The sequence below is a fragment of the Mauremys reevesii genome, linkage group 27 (assembly GCF_016161935.1).
Source record: "Mauremys reevesii isolate NIE-2019 linkage group 27, ASM1616193v1, whole genome shotgun sequence".
NCBI classification, from domain to species: domain Eukaryota; kingdom Metazoa; phylum Chordata; order Testudines; family Geoemydidae; genus Mauremys; species Mauremys reevesii.
Window position 1 is genome coordinate 7,422,065 of NC_052649.1, and position 25,620 is coordinate 7,447,684.

The following is a 25,620-nucleotide window of genomic DNA, read 5'->3' on the forward strand; positions in this document are numbered from 1 at the left end:
GACCCCATCCCTGCCCAGCCTGGCGAAGAGCCATTGATGGACCTGTCCTCCAGGAACTTCTCTAGTTCTTTTTTGAACCCTCTTATAGTCTTGGCTTTCACAACATCCTCTGCCGAGGAGTCCCACAGGCTGACTGTGCATTGTGTGAAGAAATCGTATTTGGGATCTACTTATACAGCTCCTAGAATAACAGGATCCTGGCCCATGGCTGGGGACTACGTTCATACAAATAATGAATAATAATGATGCTCATTCATCATGGGCCCGACCTAACCCCCACTGACGTCTGTGGGAGCCTTTCCACTGAGTTTGGCAGCTTCAGATGAGGCCCCAGGGAACCAGCGTATATCTCAGCAACCTCTGCTGTCTGAGTCAGGGAGCCCCATCAGTTTGTTTTCCATGCTCTGATGGGGCACCGGGTGCGGAGTGGTGTGATCCCAGCGGCAGAGCTGGTGTCCTCCTGCAGCAAGAGTCTGGCTCCGGTGAGGCCAACACCTTTGTTTGCAGTTGCCGAGTGGCAGTTGGTGCTGCAGACGGGCCCCTCTGCTGCTCACACTCCTCGCTGTTTGCTCACAGGGGAGAGCCGGTGAAGCCTCGGCTGCCCTGCCTAGACACATTGCAACGGGCTGACACCTGCCCACCGCCGCTCTATGCTGAAAACGCTTCCGAGGTATTGATGAAAGTGGGAGGCGGCTAACGTCAGCTAGAGCAGGTGACAGGATGGCCTACATGGCCTACAGACTTCCAGCCGCTGCCTCTCTCAACCGCGGACTGCAGTGCCCCTGCTTGACGGGTCCTGCTCTCCAGTCCCACCCAGCCCTCTGCTCCAGGGCTGGAGACACGTGCGCAGCTGTCGAGGCACCTCTGTGCTGACTCGCCGACTCCCTGTTATTCCAGTCCCAGGCTTCCCACGTTCTGACGCCCCTCAGGCCAGGCCCGCAGCGCCCCCAGCTCCCCTCGCCGGCAGCCTCAGGGGTGAGTAGAGAGGACTGAGGTGCAGTCTGCCCAGGAGCAGGGTAGAGGCAGAATTGGTGGGGCCGGTGCATACGGGATGCTTGCCTTGCTGCTGTCCGTATTCGAACCAGGGTGGGAAAAAAATCAATTTTTTTTTAAATCAAAAATCAGATTTTTGTTATTTAAATCGGATTTTTTTTGATAAAATGCTTTTTGAGGAAAAAAACTATCTAAAGATCGTTTTAATTAAGCTATATTATAGCGCAAAGATATCTCCTCATAGAATAGGGATTATAAATTCTAATTCTATAGCATGAGACAATGAATTCACGTCATGTTTAAGAAAAGTTTTGTAAATGAGTTCCAATAGTTCATGGATTAGGGACCCAATCGTATGGGGCTCCAGGGGGTTCTGTAGCGATTATTGAGTTAATCTTTCTATCCACCCAACGGGACTCAGTGCTCAGTCTAGACGACACCAGCAGAGATGCTTAGTTTTGCAAGTTCTCAAACTGTGGATTTGTGTCTCCAGAGACAACATGCTTGTTAACAGTAAAAATGTTTTAAAAAATAAATAAGTAAATAATATCTAGAGGTGAGAAATAACAGACCTCAACCCTATTGTCCCTCTGCAAATTTGTGTACACAGAGACAATCCCTTACTTCTGTCTAAAAGTGAAAAGTTTCAAAAAGTTCAATGAATAGAAGATTGTTGGGGTGGAATAGATCTGGACAAGGAGAAGCAGTCTGGAGATAAAAGTGAGAAGCTAGAGACATATGCTTGTTTTGTTAAAATATTATATGTTTGCTATTGAAGAAAAACATCCAGAATACATAACGTTGTTTTAGTTAAATAAAACAATTTAAATGTCTGTCTGGTGATGTTCTCCTCCTAATACAGCCTGGCAAGGAAATCCTCCAAATATTAATGATTAACCTGCTGAATTGGAGATAGTTCACCTCCCAATGACTTCATAAACATCTGCTTCAATTACCTTTGGTAAATGAAATAACCAAACAATCATTCATTTTCTGATATAGCTGTAAAACGAATCGGAAAAGTTTTCAAAATAAATCACTTAAAATGTATAGTGTGTACCTTCTAAAAATGAAACCAACATCTATCTCTGAGTTGTGAAGAATATGTATTAAGGTTATAACAACCAACAAGAATGCACATTTATGTAGAAATCCACGATTAAATCGAGTCTTCCTGACTAGTGATTTAAATCAAATCCGCCCTGATTCTAACTGTCCTGTGAACAAACAGAGACTTCAGCCTGCTAGTGCTGCCAAGCCAGCACCTTTCACTAGTGCTAAATTCACTTCAAGGAGAGACATGGAAGCTGCTAATGGAGCTGGAAGGGATTTCCCCCTGGGAGGAAGGCAAGCTGCCTTGGAAAGAAAGCACTGAACAGCTCACTAGCACTTCCTCAGCCGTCCCCTGGGCTCAGGGCTTCAGGTTCAGCAAATCATAACAGAGTAAGATTTGCAATTCCAGCAGACTGACGTGGCACAGTCTGGCATGAGGGCAGCTAGTCTGAAAGACATTGGAGCCCCAAGCCCTCTGCCCCTTCCGCACCCAGAGCCTGCTAAAGCCTCGCCTAACACGGGCCCTTGCCCAGCAAAGGAGCTCTTTTCCCGGGAGACCACCAGTCAGAAATGGATCTTGGCAGCCGAGGGTGGGCTTGACCCATGTGTCAAACTTGCCGCGATGGCCTTTTTAATTTTCATCCTGCCATAAGGAATTTCCAGTGCTTTTCTCATGACATTGACCAAACGTGGCATGGGAAAGGGAAGGCACTCAGCATTTATGAGGACAAGATGATCTGCCTTCTGCTTTTATTAGTTTCCTTCGTTAGCAAATTAGCTTGGGAACTCTCTCTCTGTCCCCCTGACTTTTCTGTCCCGAGTTCTAGAGTAACCCACAAGAACGGCCAGACTGGGTCAGACCAATGGTCCATTTAGCCCCATATCCTGTCTTCTAACAGTGGCCAATGCCAGGTGCCCAGAGGGAATGAACAGAACAGGGAATCCTCAAGTGATCCCTCCCCTGTCGTCGACTCCCATCAGTCAGAGGTTTAGGGACACCCAGAGTATGGGGCTGCGTCCTTGACCATCTTGGCAAATAGCCATTGATGGACCCATCCTCCATGAACTGATCTAGTTCTTTTTTGACCCCAGTTATACTTTTGGCCTTCACGTCTCCTGCAAGGAGCTCCACGGGCTGACTGCACTGTGTGAAGTCCTTCCTTGTGTTTGTTTTACACCTGCTACTTATTAATATCATTGGGTGACCCCTGGTTCTTCTGTTATGTGACGGGGTAAATAACACTTCCCTGTTCGCTTTCTCCACTCCAGTCATGGGTTTATAGACCGCTAGCATAGCCTCCCTTAACCACCGCTTTTCCAAACCAAACAGTCCCAGTCTTTGTAATCTCGCCTCATGTGGAGGCTGTTCCATACCCCTAATCAGTTTGGTTGCCTCTCTCTCTACTCTCTCTCTTTTTTTAGGTGCCGTTACCAGAACTGCATGCAGGATTCCAGGTGTGGGCACACCAGAAATGTCTATATGGATTTATATACGTCTGCTGTCACTGCCCATGGGAGCGTATCATCGAAAGCCAGCCACTCCGATACAAAGAAAGGGTCTGCGCCTAGTACTGGGATGGGTAGTTCATGGGAAAAACGACAGAGCACTATCCGAGCAAAACATGTAGGTTGCATGATGCAGGTAGACAGCCTGTTTGTTTATTCCTTCTGAATGACAAAAGTGTCATGTAAATACTTTCTTTCCTGTTAAACTGAGTACCAGGAAAACAGGCTGAGAAATGGCCTCACTGATAAAGCATGTGATGGTTAAAGTCCCTGCAAATTTAGAGCTCTGGGCCAGTCCAAGACTGTGAGACGAACTCCCCTGGGATTTAAGCACCACCTCAAACCTCACCACCTTCCATTGCATGTGCAAGGCACTGTTATTCTACTTGACTTTGCTAATATAAACACTTAGCACATACCACACTTACTCTGTTCCCCCCCATGGGGAGAGAAAGAGCCACATGTGACAAATGCTAGTCACATCATTTAATGCACTGGTGGAGGGTGAGCAGATGCTGTGGTAATGGGCTTGGTATCAGAAGCCAGAGATAATAGAATTTTGCAGATTTGCATGTTGTTTTCAGCACCGTCTATACTATCGAAATAACGTACTAACAGATGAGTCCATCTGAATGGCAGATTGCTCTTGACTGACACCAGAATGTGTTGTCTAGTGTTTAGAACAGAGCATGGGAGTCAGTACTGTAGAGTTTGCGCCTCACTTCTACGGTAGCTCACCAGTGTTAGTAGGAGAAACCTTGGAGCCAGGATGCCTGGGTTCTGTTCTAGCTCCCGCCACAGTGCAGCCCTGGACACGTCACTTTTTCTCGGTCCCTTAGTCTGTCTCCCTGTAATATGGGGTGATGATGGTGACCCACATCACAAAGGCATCACCATGAATGACCGTAAAGTGCTTTGAGATCCTCAGAGGAAAGGCACTAGAGAAATGCAAAGCCCCATTCTCCCCTTAGACTGTGTATCGTTCACAGTAAAGGAAAGTGACCGAACATGGATCACGACAACTTTAAGCTGCCATTGTTGGGACTTCAAGGATGCCACAACTCACATGGCCCAAGGCTGGTTTTCAAATGAGAAAACTGACCTTTGCCAGCATCTTATTGTTTCAGGATTTCTCTGGGATTGTCTAACCCCCAAGTGCGGCAGCAACAAAAAGGGGTTTAACAGAATTGGTGGCAGGAAGATGAGGATGTTCAAGCATCAAACTGAGCTTTTAGGCAGCGTTCAGCACGTGTGCAGGACAATACGTGAAAGGGTCTAATTGGAGCTGGTCTCCAGGGTGTGCTCTAGTTCCCCCCTCTCTTTGCTGTGCTCTCCGCCCCAGCACAGATCCACACTCCAATGCTGGGCTGCTTTCCTCTCACTTTCCCTCTCATTGTACCTGTATTGCCATTTAATGACTGGGGGAAGGTTACAGGTGCGCAGAGATGTCACCAATCTGATGGTCTCATGTTGCCCTCTAGTGGACAGTAGCTTAGAAAGCATGTACCCGCATTGGGGGACTCAGGGATTCATTACAACTTGAGCTGATAACAACCTGCCTCATAAGGCCCAGCTCCAGCCCTCTCTTTTGCTACAAAGCTGCCCCATTTCTTTACAGGGGAGAAGCAATACCTCCCGCCCGGTCAGACCGGATATACCCGCTCTTCAATTTTCACTTGTGTTGAAAGGGCTTTGGATGGGGGGGGGGACTGCCCCCCATCACCCCAGCAAAGCACTAGGGGGAACGTGTTCTCACTCGATTGCCACACACACTGGAACAGTAGCTGAATATTTCGCAGACTGCTGCCTGCTGCCCTTTCTCAGCTGGTATTGCCATGGAGGGCAACTGACACTCCTTCCTTATTCTACCCCAGCGATAGGGCCGATGTTGCAAGCAGCTAACAAACATCTTCCTCCAGGCTGGATTTCTTGAGCAGCAGGGAGCTGCATGCTTAGGGATACATCTACGAATCAACAAAATCGGGCTCTTGTTTAATGCTCTTGCTTTTAAGTTATGTTCTGATTCTCATTCAGGGCTATTTCCAATATCTGAGACCAGGGATCTTGTTCCCGGGTTGGTGGGGCTCTTCCTACCTGTAAGATCTTTGGGACACATACTGTGTATGGCCAGCCCCTATGCTATTTAAATACAAATAACCAGTAATAACTGCTCCTCCTTCTCCCATCATTCAAGCCTCAGTTCAAAACCATCCTTCGCTTCCCTTTTATCTGTATTCAGCTACACTCTGTGCTAGATTTCTCATCAAGAAATGAAAAAGACACATAAATCTTGTCTGGCAAATGCGTGATGGATCCCTGTAGTCAAATCTGCAGATTGCTATTACAGATGTGACACTCTGGTATCTGGCCGCAGGGCAGAGGTTAAGCTGAGATACTCTAGTTTTCAGAGGCTGTGGTTTTGCCACACCCATTGGAAGGGGTAGGATCTTTACAGTCAAACAGACCACAACCTCAGGAAGATTTCACTGATATTCAGCCTGGGTGATACATTTTCTTACATCTACCCCTATTCCTCCTAGCTATACCATTTGTCTGCCGCAAACACATTACTTGCTCCTTTGGCAGTGTTGCTGTTTGTTATGTTATGCAGCATCTTCGTGTGTGAGTGCAACACTCCATGTATCACTAATAAATAATATTCAGGCCCCCCCCGGCTGGCTAGAGACGGCAAAATCCAGCCTCACGTGCAAGGCAAACGGGGCAGTTTGTGTACAGATGTGTTGTGTACAGACGGTGCCGTTCAGCATAGCTGACTGGATGTGAAGCACCTCACAATGGTTTCTCACATCAGCCCTCCAAGGGTGCAGCATTTTCCCTTCCACGGGGGTGAAGCCTTTGTTAGTGTTAAGGAAATTATGCTCTCAGCAGAGCCCCAAGTACCCTCTAGCCCGGCGCTGCCCACGGCAGGCCGGAGTCCTTAGCCACCGCACCATGCCCTGCAAGCCGCTAAACTACCGGGGTGGGTGGGTGGGTTCCCGGGCATCAGACCCTGCCACCGGGCCACGCTGCAGTGAGATCACGCAGGTGCCACAGCCAGGCCCTGCCAGGAAGCGGCTGCCAGTCCCAGCGCTGGGCGAGCTGCCCATGGTCCCAGAGCCCCCAGGGGCACCCCCCCCCGTGACTTGCTGGGCCAGGGGGCCCTGCCAGCCCCCAGCCCAGCCTCCCTGCTCCAGCCTCGGCCAGCACCCCCGGGGGCTGGGCCCCCTCTGCAGCACCAGCTGCTGCCCGGAGCCCCACGGACCGGACCCGACCGGACACGGCCCCCCCCCTTGCTCCAGCCCATAAGCCCCCAGCAGAGCCCCCCCCCCTCCCCAGCTCCAGCTAATGATGCGCCACGCTCGACCCCGCCCCCCTTTAAAACCTCCTGCGCCAGACGCCCCGCCCGGGCTGTTCCAACACCCCCCCCCCCGGGGGAGCGTCCCCCTTCTCCGGAGTGGGCGCGCCGCCGCCGGTCACGTGGTTTTGTGGTGGCCCCGCCCCCCAGCTGTGTTTCTGACCAGGTGTCCCCGCTGAGCCCACGTGGGGCTGGTCCCGGTCCCGGTTCCTCGCGGGGAGGAGAGGGAGACAAAAGCCGGCCACGCTCCAGCGAGTGGGGGGCAGCGGTGACTCCCTGGGGGCTGGTCTGGGGCTTGGGGGGCAGTGGTGGATCTATGGGGGTGCAGTAGCTCGGGGTGCAGTGGTGGCTGCCTGGGGGCTGGTTTGCAGCGTGGGGGCAGTGGTGGATCTATGGGGGTTGGGCTCTGGGGGGTGCAGCAGTGATTCTCTGGGGGCTGGTTTATGGCGTGGGGGGCAGTGGTGGATCTATAGGGGTGGGCTCTAGGGGGTGCAGTAGCTCTGGGGGGTAGAGGGCAGCAGTGAATCTCTGGGGGCTGGTTTGCAGCATGGGGAGCAGTGGTGGATCTATAGGGGTGGGCTCTGGGGGGTGCAGTAGCTCGGGGGGGTAGCGGTGGTTCCCTGGGGGCTGGCTTGAGGGGCTGGGGTGGTTCCCCAGCGGCTGGTTCTGGGGGGAGTCCAGTGGCTTCCGGGTGGCTGGTTAGCAGGTGGCCCTGGGGGCTGGGAGCTGGAGCTGTGTGGGGGGGGGTATTTTGGGGGGCAGGCTGCTCTTCCACACCTGGCTGTCAAATGGGGGGGAGTTTGCACCTGTGCTCCCCCCATTAAGCTGATAACTTTATTTTTAAAAACCCCACTCTTTCCCCACTTCATTGTGCCCCACCCCCGAGCACTGCCCCAGCCACCCCTTGGCCAGGGCTCTCCTGCCTCTCTCTTGGGCCATTGCTCGGCCCCTACTCAGCCCCTGGCAGGCCCAGGTCATTCCCTGGCGCAGAGGTTTGTGCATGCGGCTTCCAGGGTCTGTTTTGTGGCAGACTTGGGGGGGGGCAGTTGTCTTTGTTATGAGGGTGTTAATTCACCAACTGTGCCCCCTCCCCTTGGTAGGTAAGAATAATCGGGGCGCTAAGCGGGGTGATCCCCAGAGTCTGAAGAGTCCAGAGCGCTAACGAATGCTCCTGGGGTTCAGGCACGTGACTCGGCCTCAGATCAGTTTCCAGCACTGCCACAGACTCGCCAGGTGAATGTGGGCAAGTCAGAGACTCCTAGAACTGTAGGGTTAAAAGAGACCCCCAGGGCCATCTAGTCTGACCCCCTTTGTGCCTCAGCTTCTCATCTGTAAAATGGGGACATTCCCCGGTCCCATCTCATCTGTTGGGGCTGTAAAGTCTCTGAGGCAGGCGCCATCTCTTCCTAGGTATCTACGGCACCCGGCCCGGGGGGCTCTGCTATCGTATGGGCCTCGTAGGCATCGCTGGAACACCAAGAACAGCCTGCCCTGTCGCTGTGTGGCTGCTCTCCTGTGACATGTGTGGTGTTTGTGTAACCCACACACCTCCTGGGGGTGGGGTTCTGGACCAGCTAGTGGCACCGAGGCCACTTAGAGAGAGAGAATCTGAGTCTGCTCCAGCCTTAGCTCACAGCCCGTTGGTTTTTTGCTCATGCACTAAGCTCCAGAGGCCCCAGGTTCAGTCCCGCCTGCTGACGACCAGGCTCTGTCGGTGTTACGCTGGCCGTCAGTAACTCCACTGGGTGAGGGGTCCCCAGTGCTGGGGTTCAGCTCCCCAAACCGTCCTCCATTGAGGTGCTTTTCAAAGCTTCACTAGAGCCTATTGAATCTGTCTCCATTAACCCTCCGAATGTGCTGAAATCTGCTCCTCAGTCAGCTGCATGCACGTGCTGACTTAGTGCTGAGTCGTTCCTGAGCACTGGGCTGCTGGCAGCTTCCTTGGCTGGGAAGGGAAATGCAGCTTTAGGGGGGTGAAGCCAAAAGTATGTGGAATTTGCAGACTTACAAGGAGAGCACTGGGCAGGTCTATCGGAACCCCTCCCCCAGCAGAAGCAGGACTGTGAAGCTAATCGGCGTTTTCTTTGATTCTAACTTCTTTCAGTTGGGAAAAAGACCAACCTTTGCTGTCCCTGCCATGCTGGGAGTGCTGACTCCTCTGATTACACCGATATCCACGAATCACCTGAGGCGCACAGGGCGGGAGGCTACAGAAGGACCCCGCTGAGCTGGTACCAGGATTTCAGCCTGTCTGGCAGTGTTCAGCCTGGAGTTCTGGTAACCACGGAACTGCAAAGGGTTCTCAGTGGTAAGCCCCATGTCCATGTGCCTACAGCCGTCCTTTAATCACCTGTCTGGTCTTCATCTTCATCATTAATAGCCAAGCGTGTGTTTCTTTTGCATCCTGTTGCTTCTGTTTCTGCCTGTTGTGGGAGTTTAAATTCTTTTTCTTGTTTCTTTGCTAGGAAACACGTCACTGGTCTCTTCCCCAAAGAGTTCACAATCCGGACAGACAAAGGGTGGGAGAAATAACTAATATCGTCGCTTTACAGGTGAGGAAGGGCAGCCCTGAGGCATTAAGCGGCTTGCCCAGGGAGCCTGTGACAGAGCTGCCAATTAAACCCAAATCTCCTGAGTCCCAGTCCAGAGCCTCAACCCTGAGACCAGCCTTTCTCCCAAGGTGGGACCTCAGGAGGTATCTAGTCCTGCCCCCTGCTCAAAGCAGGGCCAATCCCTAGACAGTTTTTTTTTTTAAACCCCAGTTCCCTAAGTGGCCCCCTCAGGGATTGAACTCACAGCCCTGGGTTTAGCAGGCCAATGCTGAAACCACTGAGCTACCCCTCTCCTGAAGAATTTGCTGTTCTGATTCCAGGTGGGCAAAGCCAAGGGCCGTGCTGGCAAGGGCGCTATGTCCTGCGTATAAAATGGAGCAAACGCTGCCTCCTTTGATAGCAGGAGGGAGGTGCGGGCCCTGGAGATTGCAGGTTCCAGCGGGATCAGCGTCTCCTACTGCCTTGCTCAGCTGGAACAGTGCATGGTCCCTGCAGGCTGCACCCCCAGATGGTGTGTGAAGACCCCTGTGGGCTGCGCAGTTGGGTGGGGGTGGGGAAGGAGACGCGCACGTCATTGTTTTCTATGTGCCGGGATTATTTGGATTTCAGGTGTAACTTCCCCCGTGGGGGTTAACTTTGTTTTGATCAGGGGGTTAACTTTGTTTTGATCTCGCCATGACCACATGGGTGGTGATGGGGCCACACCAAGTCGCTTGCCAGCTGGAAGTGTGAAAACCGTTTGCACAATTGACGCTTTAGCAGGCAGCTCCTCCCAGCTCGAAGTTAGGTGTTGTGTCTGTTTGCTTTTGGAGATGAGCCTCAGACCCCACTTGGTATGAGAGAGCGTCTGCAGTGCTTGCGGGAGAACAGCTGTGCCATTTTTATTTAGCTAGTAGGGAAACCTGCATGGAGAAGAAAGAGGAGGAGAGGAGGAATAACACTTAATTCTTAACTAGAAACCCCCTCCTCCAGTGCAAACATCCCTGTATTCGGAGTGGGCCCACACTGCGATATAGGGGAACGCTAGTGGCGAAATTTTAAGATGACTAATACTGCGCAGGACGACAGGATTTTCTTACTGGGTTTGCACCACAGACCTGATAAACAAGCTATTGAGCTTGTCAGTGTGTCCCAGTGACGCGCTCTCTGCGTGGCCTAGCAGTTATGTGTGGATTGTGAATACCCCGGTTTTACCCAGTGTGATGTGCCCCCCCCTCCCCCCCAGTTGGCAGCCAAACTTCTGTTTCCTTTTGAAAAACGATGTCTTGACTGGAGACTGAGCCCTGGCGTGAACAGAGAGCTTCTAGCGCAAGAGTTCTGCCCTTCTACGGGAGTCGATCACATTTATCGTCCAGGTGGAGACATTGTGTCTTGTCCATTCCTGTTCGCATGCCCAACAAGACCCCAGTTCTGTTGCTTTGGGGCGGAAAACCCTCTGCCCCTTGTGCTGCTCTGAGCAGAGGGGTTGGGTGATGGTTATTTTGGGACCGAAGACTAGTCCTGCTTTGCCTTCGCTGTTTGGCTTCTTCCCTGGCTCTCACGCTCGAGCAGATGTTCATTCTCCAGCAGGTCTGGTGAAAAAGATTGTGGTAAGATATTGGGCATCTCTGAACCTGTCTGCTCTGCTTGGGCACCAAGACGAGATCTTTCCGCCTCCTCCCTGGTGCTCAGACCTCCCACAGGTTCATTATCATTAGGGTGGATTGCATCACACGGGGAGTAGAAACCATCTCTCTTCCCCTCACTTGGTTCTGTCTAAGCCCTGTGTCAAGCCCTAGCTTATGTCACGCGGGGAACTTGTTAGCGTTGTGGTTCCCGTTGTGCCAGGCGCTGTACAAAGACAGAACAAAAGAGCTCACGCTCGGAGCGTAAGACAGAGAAACGGGCAGCACAAGGGAACAAGTAGAGCCCAGGGGTGGCCAACCTGTGGCTCTGGAGTCGCACGCGGCTCTTCAGAAGTGAATATGCGGCTCCTTGTACAGGCACCGACTCCGGGGCCGGAGCTGTGGGCGCCAACTTTCCAGTGTGCCAGGGGGTCCTCACTGCTCAACCCCTGGCTCTGCCACTCCACCCCTTCCTGCTCCCCCCCCCCCCCCAAGCCTGCTGTGCCCTCGCTCCACGCCCTCCCCCCAGAGTCTCCTGCATGCCACAAAACAGCTGATCGGCAGGGAGGGGGAGGCGCTGATCAGTGGGTGGGGGGAAGCTGATGGGGGGGCTGCTGACGTGTGACGGTGGCTCTTTGGCAATGTCCATTGGTAAGTTCTAGCTCCTTCTCAGGCTCAGGTTGGCCACCCCTGATTAGACCACAATGGTCAGCGTGTTGTTAGAGACAAGCTGCAGGACATGGTGTCCTAAGTCCTTTCCCTGCTCTGCCTTCCCAGCATGCCTCACCTCCGATTTCCCATTGCTGGAGCACACACTAGAAAGCAAGAGGAGAGGGGACGGCAGGTCCCTGGGGGTGGAAGTTGTTCAGCTTCCCTTGCAGCTTCCGCGATTTATACTGAACTCCTCACCCCACTGCATGTACGTTGTTATTCTAGGTTGCCTGCAGCTGGGGTGGAAGGGGAAGTCAATGAACAAAATAGTAAAACACTTGGGGTTGGGGTGGGTGGGGGAATGTTTCTAGATAACAGACTTCACACATAGATATTTTTTTGGCAGGGGGTGGGGTGTGAAGTGTGGGCAGAGCGTCTTCCAGGTACCCGTCAGTATAGGTGGAGGAGAGACAAACGACAGCAGTTGTTTTTGTTCCTTTTAACCGCTGCGAAAAGCCACAGCTATGCACCTCTTCAATGCAATGAGAGATCGGCAGAGCGAGCCGCCATGGAGAGGGGAGGTGTCCGTTTGTGACAAAGGCTCTCATTTCCCCTTAAAGCATAGTGCATTAATACTGAGCAGTGCAGAACCAGCCCTTCTGGTTTCATGAATGGCAGAGTCCATGTGAAGATGAGGAGGAGTATGGTACAGTGCATCCCCAGTTGTGAGGCTGGATCGTGGGAATCCTTCGGCGAGAGGGAGCTGTACTGGAAGCATTGGAAATAGTGCCTGCAACTGACGTTAAACCCTTGCCAGTGTTAGGCTCCATTGAAGTAGAGCATCCAAAACTAACTTAGATTTTCTGCATATTGGACAAGAACTGCAGCTGCAGACGTCCCAGCAGCGGTGGGCAGCCTGCGGCCCATCAGGGGGAGCTGATTTGCGGCCGCGAGACATTTCGCGGACAGTCAATGTCCTCAGGCACAGCCCCCCCACAGCTCCCAGTGGCCGCGGTTCCCCATTCCCAGCCAATGGGAGCTGCAGGAAGCGGTGGTCAGCACGTCCTTGTGGCCCGCAGCTCCCAGTGGCTGGGAACGGCGAACAGTGGCTACTGGGAGCTGTGGGGGGGCCGTGCCTGTGGACGGTCAACAGCTGCAAAATGTCTCAGAGCCTGCAACCAGCTTACCCTGTGCTCACCACTGCTTTACAGGTCTCTGAAGTCTCTAAAATGACCTAGGGACCTGAACACTCCAGTTCATGGAAGGTGACATGGCTAAACCCCAGAGCCTGCTCTGAAAATCTTGTCTGCTGAATGCAAGCAGAGCGGTCTGTATAGGGACCATTTACCAACATTTCCCACAAGGTGTCAGCATCCCTTAAAGAGAGCTCAGTCAGTGTTCCTGTCCCACAATGTGCTGGCTATTTTACCCAGGCCGTCGCCTGATCCCAAGGAAGCTTTCCAGGAGTTAATACCCGTGCATCTCTTTATTCCCTAACCCAGCGGGAAGGGAGCAGGTCAGAGAGAAGAATATGCAGTAGAAATGTTCATGCTGCTGTGCGTTCTGCAGGTGTCAGGATCCAATCAAGGTCGGTAGCCGTGCACTGACTGCTTTCCACATGCAAAGAGCAGAGCAACTGCATCAGCGTCTGAGTTTTAAAGCATCAGCTAGACACGGCTTGATGTGTGCGGGCTGTTCCTGGAACCAGACTGGTGGCAGGCAGCCTTTTGTCGTACTCCTGAGACACCAGTTCAACATGTATGTTCTTTATAACTAGGTTGGGAAGTTGTCTAGCCTGGTGGTAGCACTTGCTTCCAGCATTGCTGGGCCTCTTACACGAGTTACTGCACAGCGTGTTCTGAGTTTGTGGCAAGGTTTAGAAGTAGCTGCTTGTCACTATTCTTTGTGCAGCTCTTTGCCTGTTCTAGCAGGCATTGCATTTCCTTGCTCATGCTCTGAGCACAAAAGACCATCTGGTCGCTTTCATTTGTTATACAGTTTGAGAAGCAAGCCCGATGGGCTCCCCTAATTAAGACGCTCTCTCTGCTCAGAACGGCAAACAGTCTGTGGTTGCGAGAGCAAAAGGCAACTCTCTGCCTTGTTTCTAATGGCTTCGTACAGCAGCGCAGCGTAATTCCCACCTTCAGACCATTGTCTGGTATTGTGATGTTCTCCTAACGCGCGGTCTGAGTTGGTGACTGCCGTGGAATTCAGATCTTGTGCAGGTAGCCAGGCTGTCCCTGGCTGGCTAGTGGCATCGTCCCGGTTACGTGGCTCTGGATAATGATTTCACTTAGCACGAAGACAGCTGTGCATTGTAAGAGTGCAGAGGACGCTGAGCCAGGGCTCATGCTGCTTTCATTTCAGAGTGAACCAAAATCCAGGCAGTGGAACAGATAAGAACAAGGCCCAGCAGCAGCATGTGCTTCCCCTGCAAATGCCTCAACCTGGGGCAGTTAGTCTCCATGGTCCTTTAAGGACCTTATCCTGCAAGGCGAATGGTGACCTCAGCTCTTATCAGAGTCCATAGGAATTGAGCGTGCTGGGCACGCAGCAGGATTTGGCCTCTCTATGGCCCAGGGGAGGCCTGCACTCCCCAGGGTCACATCATAAATGGCCCACTTTGGCCTTCAGATCTCAGCATTTGTCTTCGGCCTCTCTGCGGAGCCTGCCAGTAAAGGGGCCAGCTCTTAGTGCCTTTTCTGGTGTGGACCCCTATCCCAATGGGGGGCTGGACTGAAACCCTCCCCCCCTTCCTCCCACAGAGACCATGGGTGGGTTGGGTTCCAGTCTGTGCCTGACCTGAATGCCTGATATGGTGAAGAGCAAGTTGTCACATGGGAATGTTCTATAAACCCTGCTCTGGTGGTTTTCAGCCTCTTCGTTGCGGACAGCTTGGGAAATCTATTGTCTGCACAGTGTCTATAGTTGAATTCTGTCCAGTCAGTTTTCAGTCTGTCTTTCGCGGGACTCTAGACGCAGTCTGCGGACAGAGCACACGCTGAAAACCACTGCCCTAATCTGTGCATTTCATCTGTGTTCTGTCTTCAGATAGCTTCCCCTCACAGGAAGAGTGAAATGTTTCCATTTCAGCTGCTGGTCACTGCAGAATTAGTGCAGTGGATGGCTTAGGCCGTGACCCACATACCAGACACACGTCTGCGGGGCTTTACGGGGAAAGAATCCCTTTTTATTAGTGATAGAAAATAAATTAACTTTGCAAGCGGGGGATCACCACTTCTGCTTGGCAGGCGTACGCCCCCTGCCCTCCAAAACATTGGTGTGAGAGCCAAGGGATTAGCCAGGAAGCCTGGTGAATTGTTACAGACCTGAGGCATCCTGCTTAATCACATCCTGTTTATGTATCCGCGCCCACACCCATGTGTATTGATCCCTGCCAAACAATTCTTGGATGACTGGCGGGAAATACATGGCGTTGCTGGTGCGTGACTGTGCTGCAGCTCAGACAATGGCCCCGCTGGAAGAAAGAAGCAAAAGCCTCATGGCACCATTTCTATCCCCCATGCCGGTCACTGGAGCTGCAGAGGGGACATTGGGGCCGTTCCCTGCGACACGTTGATGCAGGAGCCTGGATTGCAAAGCGCAGCTCCTTCCCTGCTCTAGGAATCAGCATCTTCAGGCACAGTCCCAGCTCCTCGGCGGAAGTGGGTCAAATGAAGGCCTCACTGTATGGGTGAGTTTCAAAGGGCGCATCGTGTCCGGTCCTCTTTGGCCAGAAGAACAATGGCTCTGACATGGGGACTGGTGGAAGGGGCTCTGGTTATGACCAAATGTAAAGGGGCAAATGCATCTCATTGCTCAGTCTTCTGGGTGCGCCTTGGCAGGACGGTGCAGTGTTCAGCCATGCAGTGCCCTGAATAGGATGCTGGGCTGAGCAGCTGGGGTTTGAAGGCTGTTTCAGGTCTCGGTGGTGGTGGCTCACAGGCCTATAGCTATAGCTAGCTAGCTAGATCGATCTCCCTATCTGCGGTGTGCTTTAAAACAACCTCCAGTCTGATGCTGGAGCTTGCTGTCTGTCTCCGCTTGCTCCGGCATCGCAGCCATGAGGCGCTCTCCTTCGTAGGGTTACCTTGAAGCCACGTCAGAAGCAGCCGGCACCCAAGACATGGTGATAAATTATAAAATATTTTATTTGCCAGCCCTCTTGCAACCCCTTCTAACGAGCTTGTGAACTCAGGCCCTCGTGCAGCACGGCTCCGTGCAACCAGATAACCTGCTGCCTGTGGTTAGGTTTGGGGGCGTTGAGTGTCTCTTCTTGACACCTGAGACGTCTCTGGGAACGTTCAGCTGCGCTGAAGAAAATGGGCTGTCGCTGAGTCGTCTTAACCTCTTCAAAGGAGCCCTGCCTGGCTCCAGGCAGAAGCTGCCTGGCCCGCTCTTGCTGTTCGCTGTGTTTAGTCATTCTGAGAGAGGCTGGTTTTTTCCTTCTGTCTTCTCCCTCGCAGCCTGGACGCCGCTGTACAGATTGTGTCTGCCCGACTGAACGCTGCATGTGGGGTCCTTGGGAGCCTTCACAAACTCTTCCCACAAAACCACCAACTCTGACTTGCCAGGCTCTGCTGGTGGGACTTAGATACTGTTTAAATGTGTGTAATGGCAGCAGCCAGGGTCTGCCTGCGTTGGGCCCAGGGCCCTCCTGCGCTGGGCCGTTTGCGAACGTATATAGGGAGGTTCCCTGCAGTCTAGAGTCAGGACTAACACGATGTTAAAGTGGTTGGGGGGGGAGGGGAATCTCAAAGTTACATAGACCAGCTGTGCTCGTTAAATAAGAGTGAGTGATGGCTGTACAGGCTAGTCATCGTGTACATAGGTTACCTTGCTCCAGGTAGAAGCAGCAAGAAGAATGTTTCCCCTGCCTTGTAACTGGGGTGGGTGACGCTTCGGTGAATTAAATTGAAGGTTGTCTGGGATTAATGTCAGTTTGCAGATCTCTCTAACTCCTCCTCCTCCTCTCTGGAAATCTGCTGTGAGGAGTCGAGGGTCTGAGATCCCTCCTGCTGACGTATGGAGGGGCTGTGGGCGCTAATCATTTTGGGCATGTCTGAATTCCAAGTGACTTAAAAGCATAATTTCCCTTGACTTTGGCCAAGATTTTCAAAAGTGACTTGGGTAGTTGTAGTTTTTCGGTGCCAGGCATGAGAGACCTTAAAGGGGCCTGACTTTCAGAAGGTGGGTGTCTTTCTCCTTGACCTGCTTTCCAATGGGGCACCAAAAGCTGGAGGCACCCGAAATCTCTAGTCATGTCTGAAAACGTATGAGGCTTTGTCCATACGCCAGGCAGGTGCCAAAGTTGCTTTTGAAAATGGGCCTTAGGCTCGTCGCTCCTGGGTGTCTTAGGCACTCATGGAAACGTTACCCTTCCTCACGCACTCCCACCTGCGCTGTGTGGGGTGCGGGAATACTTGGGCTGAAAAGGTGCAAAATCGCATTTCTGCAGAAGAGTTTGCAGAGGATCTTCTGAAATTCTTTAAGCCTTTCTGTGCAGTTATGGAGGAACCTGCTGCTCCAGTATCAAGGGAGGCAGAACAGCTGAGGAACAGGTAATCGATGGCCACAATGTTTTATTCAGTAAAACTTAAAAATTGGTGCAGCTTGTGGGTCTGGGGGTCTCCTGGGGTTTTACTCCGGCACTGTTGTGTGTGTCAGAGTGTAGTGGGGGGGGGGGGTTACCCGCTCCTGCCCCGTGGGGCTTGGAACAGCCCAGGAGAGGGTGGGAGCAAAGCCCCGGCTGATTGGGGGAAGTGGCTGCAGCTGGGGCCATGCCCCAAACAGACTAACTGGGCCTTGTAAGAAGGCCAGGGCAGCCAGGAGCTCAGGACTCTCTCTCTGCTTGTAGAGGGAGAAGGGCCTGGCTGCAGGGAGCTAGTCCCAGGGTACCTGAGTGGAGCAGGGCTGGGGAAAGGCTGAGGAGCTGGGGAGCTCCAGCCTGGAAAGCCCCAGGCTGCGGCCTAGTAGAAGGCAACAGGTCCTGGGGGTTGCAGAGGGCAGCTCAGGGCCAGGCAAAGGCAGTAAGTCCAAACCCACCCTTGCCAGTGATGAGTGGCTGATGCTGCAGTCTGCCCAGGGCGCGGGGGCTAGACAATGGCTGGCAGTAGCCATATACTGAGGCAAGGTGGGGATAGTGGGTGGGGGTTCCCCAGGGAGGGGAGACCCTAAGACTGAGGGGTAACTGCCAGGGGGCAGCACCCCAGATAACAGGGCACCGGGTCCGGGAGGGATGCGGGGGCCAGCGGTAAGGCGGATCAGCAGCCTGCAGGGGGCGCTCCAGGACACTGGAAGAGCTAATTCCCATGGACGACCAGCAGGAGGCACCGCAGGGGTGAGTCACTCGCTGACAGAGATTCATACAGAAAGACTCCCATTAACTTCAGTGAGCTTTGGCTCAGGCAAATGGTGAAACAGGAGGGAACTAGAATCAACTAGGAGAGAGAACTCAGCAACATGTTTCTTTAACAGTGAAATACCCAAGACTTCGGTTACTAAACTGATGCCCATCTGACTGCTTTGCACGTGAGGTGGCTTGGGGTTTTTCCTTCCTTCTTAAAAATGTAGATCTACCCCAACTCGCACATTGTCCGAAATGGTAGGCCCAACCTGCGTATGGCACCTGGCACTTTTGTAAACTGCAGAACTGGGACTTTGTTAACGAACAAAACACAACTAGCAAGAAAATAAATAGCGGTTCAATACCTTGTTTTAGACAATTAAATTAAAAACAAAGCAGCAAGAAGGGAAGTGGTAGTTTCAGTTCCCACAATCTGCAGATTTGCATTTGTACTGCAATGGCAACAATACCAAATCCTTCCAAAAGTCGCTCTCTGTTGAGAACTGAAGGCTTCTGTTTGCTAAGGCAAGATTTTAAGATTTTGTACCAGTTGTTGGCATGGCAGCTGCCTAAATCAGTGTTGGGAGAGACAGCTAGCTGCCCTTCTGTGTCTCTCAGCTGTTTGCAGAAGAAATAGACCCTTGACACAATATCTTGCTGGATGATTAAAGTAAAAAATATCTTCCAGCAGTGCTTTATCTGTAACTTAAAATTCTGTGTATGTCTGGTGACTTGAGATTTTAATACACTGTTGCCAAGATCAGGTAAGTTTAACAAGCTTTTCCGTCTTAATGAGCAAGGGGAAAGCTCCCACATTTAATAATACGTAGCTCTTCCTTACCTCCTTTGTAAAGTAGCATTATCCCCATTTTACAGATGGGGAAACTGAGGCATACAGTGTAATATGACTTTCCCAAGGTCATATGGGAAGCCAGTGGCAGAGCTGGAACTAGAAACCACATCTCCTAAGTCTCAGTCCAGTGCTCTGTCCTGTAGGCCACACTACTCCGCTACGTACCCTGACTTTGGGTGGAAACATTGAAGCCCATCTAAAATTCTTCAGGAGTGTATAAAAACTGAACCCAGCTTAGCAGTGTCCTCTTCAGCTGTCTTCATTTGGGGTCAGCGATCTGGCTGCACCAAAGAACTGCAGCATACATGCACTGTAAGGGGCTTTCAAAGCAGAAACAGCTCACGTGGTGGGCCATGATTGCCAAATCGTCGTCTACCTCCGAACAGCAAACCTTTCGTGTGCATCTTCTTATGTCTGTGCTATTCTGACCTTTTTAGCTCGTCTCGTAATTAACACAGAATGGCTCCAGCCATAAGCTACCAGTTTTGAAAGACATCTTTAAAAAATTGTCATGTTTCCCCCTGTGACGGGTTGGATCACGAACCCCTCTTGGGAGCTGCCACATGTGCCAAGACTACTTCCGGGAGCTGCTTTCAGCTAGCCTGAACCTGCAGCTTCGGGGCAAGTAATTCAGCCCCTGGGCCTGTGCTGGAGCAGAGGGGCGTGTCTGGCTGAACAAGACAGGGTGCTGGGGTCCTGAGCTGGCAGGGAAAGCAGGGGTAGGAGGAGTCTTGGCACATCAGGTGGCAGCTCCCAGGGGTTTCTGTGATCCACCTGTCACCCACCCTTTTACATATTTCATTTTATGGTCACCCATCTTCTCAGCACTGAGTGCACTGTATTAAATGCCTGCTCTCGAATAGCTTATTCTCTTTCAGCTCTTCCAAGCAAACTCTCATTATAGCAGGAGCCATAATGAGGGTGAGGCTGTCTGACAAAGTATCTTGTTGCCTAGCGTTAAATGTAGCATTGTGTTGCTGTTCATGCCCTTAGCTTTTTCAGTGTGTGTTGTGGGGAGCTGTTTCCCTCCACGGACCTGTACCTCTTGTAGGAACAACCAGACAGAGAATTGTGTGTATGGCAGAGCCTGTCTTTCTTCTGGTCCCCTGCACATGTTGGCTCAGGAGTTCCTGACCTGGGCTAACTTCCCAGGAGGGAGGCAAGGGCCAGTTGCAAGAATGATGGTCCTGGCTAGATTGGACGGGGAGAGGGGGGTCCCTGGTACACACAGGTCTCAAAATTGCTGTATTAAATCTCTTAAAGCTACATTTGATGGGAGACAAACACCTCTGTAAAGTGGCTAATAACAATAAAAACGAGTCGTAAGGATAAAAATTCCTCTTCTAGAGTGTTTGTAGCCAGTAGATCTCTAAGTGTCTCGCAGTCACTCACGTATTTATCTTGACAACCCCCCTGGGAGTCAAGGCAGGGCTGTTATTTCCCCATTGTACAGCTGGGGGAACTGAGGCACAGAGAGGCTCGGTGGCTTGCCCAAGGTCCCATAGAAAGTCTGTGCAGGGAATTAAATCTGGGCCTCCCACATCTTAAGCTAGTGCCCAAACCACTGGACCATCCGTCTGCTAGTGGCCAACAAACATAAGAGCGGCCAGACTGGGTCAGACCAAAGGTCCACCTAGCCCAGAGTCCTGTCTTCCGACAGTGGCCAATGCCAGGTGCCCCAGAGGGAATGAACAGACAGGGAATCATCAGGTGATTCATCCTCTGTTGCTCATTCCCAGTTTCTGGCAAACGGAGGCTCGGGACACCATCCCTGCCCATTCTAGCTAATAGCCATTGATGGACCTGTCCTCCAGGAACTTATCTGGTTCTTTTTTTGAACGCTGTTATAGTCTTGGCCGTCACAACATCCAAAGAGTTGTGTGAAAAATACCTCCTTTTGTCTGTTTGAAACCTGCTGCCTATTCATTTCATAACGTCCTCCCCAATTCCCAAAATCTGACACTCCCCACCCACCATTCGACAAACTGAACCAGGCCTGTGCTAAGAGGTGGGGATGGGAGGGGAGCTCTTAGCCCGCCAGGGGCTGCGTGTGTCACTGCTTTTCCTTGTTTAGTTTTCAAGGCCTGTCCGATTTAGCCTCTACTCATTCTTCCTAGGGCAACGGAGACTTCCCCCTAGCCGCTGCCCAGGTGGCTCACCAGAAACCGCAGCCCTGCCTGGAGACGTTTGCCCCACAACGTCGCATCAATCAGCACATCCCCCAGCCCCGCAAGTGAACTGGCAGGAAGCAGCACCTGGGCCTGAAAAGGAGAATGAGCACGTGAGAGAAGGCTAAAATCAGCCCGGGGAGCAAAGCCAGACCTCGTGCTGAGCCACACAGAACAACAGCACCCTTTGTAGTTAGTGAGGCTTGAAACCAATTCACCCTTCATTTCTCCCTCCTCCCCCAAGGGTCACTCAATGTCTAGGGCTTTTAAAACTCCCTTTAAAACAGCGAGAGCTGTGTTTTAGAATGTATGTTTGGGGGGGATCAGGGAGCTGCCCTTAGTAAACGGGCGTCGTCTGTTCATGTCTGGAGCAATCTGGATTGAATTTGGATCCCAGCCCTTGAAATGGTGACAGCTTTCTCTTAAGCTCTCAAAGTGACTCAGAGGAGCAGTAGCAGTCGTCATGCGGACTCCAGGTGGCTGAATGGCTACGTAGCCGGCTGTCCTGCTTTGTATGTGGGGCAGTCATTCATTCATTCATGCCCGTCACCCCAGTCGGGATATGTGGGGCAGTGGGGTCTTGTTAATGGGGACAAGAGGTGCAATGCTTGGCTGCAGGAGGATGGGGTGGACGTGCTTTGCACCGAACACCCACCAGAGAGGGAGGAAAAGAGGGTTTCCTGTGACTTGCACTATTTGATGTGGCTCTGGTGTAGTGACCAGAGACTGAAGGGGACTGGGAGTTCGGGAGGGGCCAGCGAACTGCTTGGCTATGGAGCAGCCGCAGTGACAGCAAGGCTCCTTTTCAGTCTTCACTGAGTAGTGAGATAACTCGGTGCTTTGAAAGGGAACGTACCTGTCTGAGTTCGGATTGGTTTTGCCTTTTGGAGGGGACCAGCTGAACCTTCAGACTAATTACATGGTTTCGCCTGGTCCCTTCTAATGTCCTGGGAATTTATCTTCACCCCACTACGGAGCTGGCGAGCTGCTCTTTATGGCAGGGGCTGTGTTTTATTTCTCTTTCTGTGCCTGTATGTTTGGGATTTTTTTTCTACATTTCAAACTATCAAGTCCATTAGCAGAAGAGTTCAGTATTAGTCCAGATTCATTACTGATTGGTTTGGTTTTGCCCTGCCCTATGGTTAACGTAGCTTCCAGAGACTGAATTGTGCTTCCACGTTGCTGTTTTGCCATGTGTATTTTGACAGATGTGTGATCGGGAGCTGGGCTCTGAAAATGCCTGAACTTGAGTGTCATGTAGCTGGCTCCAGACCCCATCTGTAAAATGCTCATGTGACATGTTAGTAGTTAAACCTGGAATCCCCTCTTCTAAATTCAGGCATCAGGGCCCCTTAATCTTAATTACTAAGATTACCTTGACTGCATCATGCATAACAAATTCTTTCTGGTGATCTTGAGGTTGGTTTGTTTAATTGACTTTTATTAAAAAAGGTTTAAAATTGAAATGCTCATGAATCCCCTGAGCTGTTAGGTAACTTTTCTTCTAAGGCTGTAATCTGAGAAGGTTGTTAATGGACCTTGGCTGCAACATTCTAAATGAAGATCTGAACTTGCCCGAAGATCCAGGGTTTTCAGATTGGGACGCCTGGGTCAGATCCACCTCTAGCAGGACAGGTTGGTTACCCACACCACAGGAGACACAGATTGTAAACTGCGGCCTGGCAGGAGCTCAATGGTCAGGCAGACTTGGAGGTCTGATCCAGAGTGCGGTAATTAGTATATTATTGCTTTCTACGCAGTAGAGTTGCTCCTGCTTAACTAGTTGGTAAATTTGGCCTGAGATCTACCCCTAGACTTGTGACCTCAGTGTGGCGGTGTTGCACCCTTTAGATATCTTATTGCTACCTGAAGTGTGGGCCAACTTTCAAACTGGTTGAAAACTTTAGCTCTAGAGAGGAACCATTAGTAACTTGCGTTGCTTGGTGAAAGCTGAAATAAGCCTTATTCTCTAGGTGCTGAAGCCTAGGTGTGTGTGAGAGAGCGAGAGAGGGGTCTCTGGTGTCGCCTGAGGTTTTGTTCCCGATTCCACACACCTCAGGATGCTGACTGACTCTCACCTGACCTGCTGTTATTGATGGCAAAAGGATATTTTTGTTTGCTTTGTGTTCATCCTGATTGATACCTGCCCAGGAGCAGATGGCAAACTCATGCCTCTGAGCTCTCACAGGGAATCCACATGTGCTCTGCAATCGGGAATCCAGCCATTTGTCACTGCATTCTTGTGGCTTGTTTACAGATCTTTCATTCACTTCTCTCTCCATTGGTACTGTTCCCAAAATACAGTTTTGCTCTGACCATGTCACCCAGTTATTTCAGTGACTTGAAATTGGCTTGCTAACAAGGGATGGAGACCACTCTGTATTTCAGGAGCAGTCTGTATTTTATAAGACGAATTGGAAGCTGTGGTTGTCCCTGGTATGTGAAAAGACCTTGCATCATGTTAGTCCAACATGAGGAGTTCGCCATTAGTGAAATGGCTCTTTGCAGAGGGGACAAGTGTGTGCCCTTTGAGAGCCCAAAACTGGGCCAGAGCCTGGTGTCTCATGCCTGTCAAGCATCACTCAGTGTCCCAAAAAATTACACATACTGCTGCTGTGTGTCTGCCAGCAGATCCTAGGGATTCTCTAGTGATGAGGTCCTTGTGCATCAGAGATCAGAATCCAGCCCAGACTTTGCAAGTGCACAGGATGCTTGCAAAATGCTTCACATGTACAGTTCCAGATATCGCTACATGCCCGTAGTTAGTTAAGCACCTTAATTCATGGTTAAAATGTTAGTTAGTCAATGGGATGCAAATTACAAAAAGGCGATTTTAAAGAAAAAAATATTTAAGCCTAGTTTTGTTCATGGCCCTTTGAGTTTTTTAGGCCATGTTGGTTAGATCATCTTTTACCAAAGTGTGTATGTAACTGAATATTTTATACGATGTGGTTGGTCATTTTAAATGGCTTCGGTTATTTCCACTTGTAAAATAATAAAGGTTGATGGACTGAGAAGCATCTTTCTGCTTCTTTATCATTAGATCCCATCCACATCACAGGCCAATTTAATTTTCCAACAGCAGTAACTCCTCCTGATTTAACTGTTGTCATGTCGTTAAGGGTTAAAAATATCCCAGGATAAAACTGCCATAGTTAAATTATGAGAATTTTTATATGGATATCAGCCCTCATGCTTCAGGTAAGCCAACCATGGAGGTTAGGAATAATTTCCCTCTGTGTATAGATTGTAGGATAAGTGTCCATCATGGGGTGTTTTTGTTTTGTACCTTCCTCTGTGATATCTGGCACTGGTCAAAATCAGAGACAGGAGACAAATAGCTAGACAACTGGTCGGATCGTTTATAGGAATCCTGCATTTAAAAAATAAAAATAAGGGTGAATTCCAGCCAGGAGCAATGCTGTCATCTCATTATGTGAACGACTTCCACAAAGTTCCCAAAAAATAAGACCTTCTCGTTAACAAATTTGTTTATCTTTAATAAAAAAAATTCAGTAACAGTACAAAATACCTTCTTACATAAGCAGTAATAAAAAAGGCATCAATTTACACAGTAATTGAGCAGCATTGAGGCACATGGGTTATGCATTAGAATAAGGATAAACACCACTGTTTAAAATACACTGGTAACTTGTTTTACTGTATTTATCACCTATAGGTGAAGGAAAAGAAGATCTCCAGATCAAGTCCCAATTAAGGGTATTTTACACACCCTTTTCTATAGGGTAATATTGATGTGAAGCTAGGCTGGGCAAAGGAAATGAACCAACAACCATCTCTCTAGAGGACTAGACGGATTGAACATTAACCTTTATGATCCGTACAAGCTTCACATCATGGAAAATATACCAGTGGTGGGAAAAAACAAGGTGTGTTTTTTCAGTTAACGGTAATGTTACTTTTTGCACCACCAGCAAAAACTCATTTTGACCCAGTCTCAGTTTTCAGTTTAAAACATGGTTAAGAACAGGTTAGAAAAAAACATCTGTCAGGGCTGGGCAGGGCAGGGCAGGTAGACTTAAGCTTGCCCCAGTGTGGGGAAGGAACTAGAGGATCTCCTGAGGTCCTTTTCAGCCTGACATTGCTGTGATTCTATCGGGGTCCTAAAGTTAGGGTTCTGAGTCAATATTCGACACCTAAATAAGTGGCTGGTTTTGGAGTAACTAGGTACATTGAGTTCAGCAGTATCTTCTATGGAAGGTGCATTTGAGTCTTAAGAATCAAATCAGAAGGGGCCACTTTGATCACCTAGTACAGCAGTTCTCAAACTACGGGTCAGGATCCCAAAGTGAGTCGCGACCCCGTTTTAATGGTGTCGCCAGGGCTGGTTTAGACTTGCTTGGGCCTGGGGCCGAAGCTGAAGCCTTGGGCAGATGAGGCTCAGGTTACAGGCTCCCTGCCTGGGCTGAAACCCTGGGCCTTTGGCCCCGCCACCTGGGGCGACAGGGCTTAGGTGAGCTCGGCTTTGATTCCCCCCCCCCCCCTTCTGGGGTCACAGAGAGTCATTTTTGTTGTCAG

At 50.8% G+C, this 25,620-nt stretch overlaps 1 long non-coding RNA gene across 6 annotated transcripts; it reads left to right on the plus strand.

The window, feature by feature from the left end:
* The first annotated feature begins 6,968 nt into the window (after positions 1-6,968).
* On the plus strand, positions 6,969-24,098 carry LOC120392281. 6 transcript variants are annotated; one of them, XR_005591647.1, is made up of 5 exons: positions 6,969-7,073; positions 8,008-8,140; positions 9,012-9,215; positions 9,373-9,459; positions 21,031-24,098. It is a non-coding gene; the product is annotated as an uncharacterized LOC120392281 (long non-coding RNA). The 6 variants fall into 6 exon arrangements; XR_005591644.1 differs by having other exon boundaries at positions 7,073-7,175; XR_005591645.1 differs by lacking the exon at positions 6,969-7,073 and adding an exon at positions 7,099-7,162.
* Positions 24,099-25,620: the final 1,522 nt, after the last annotated feature.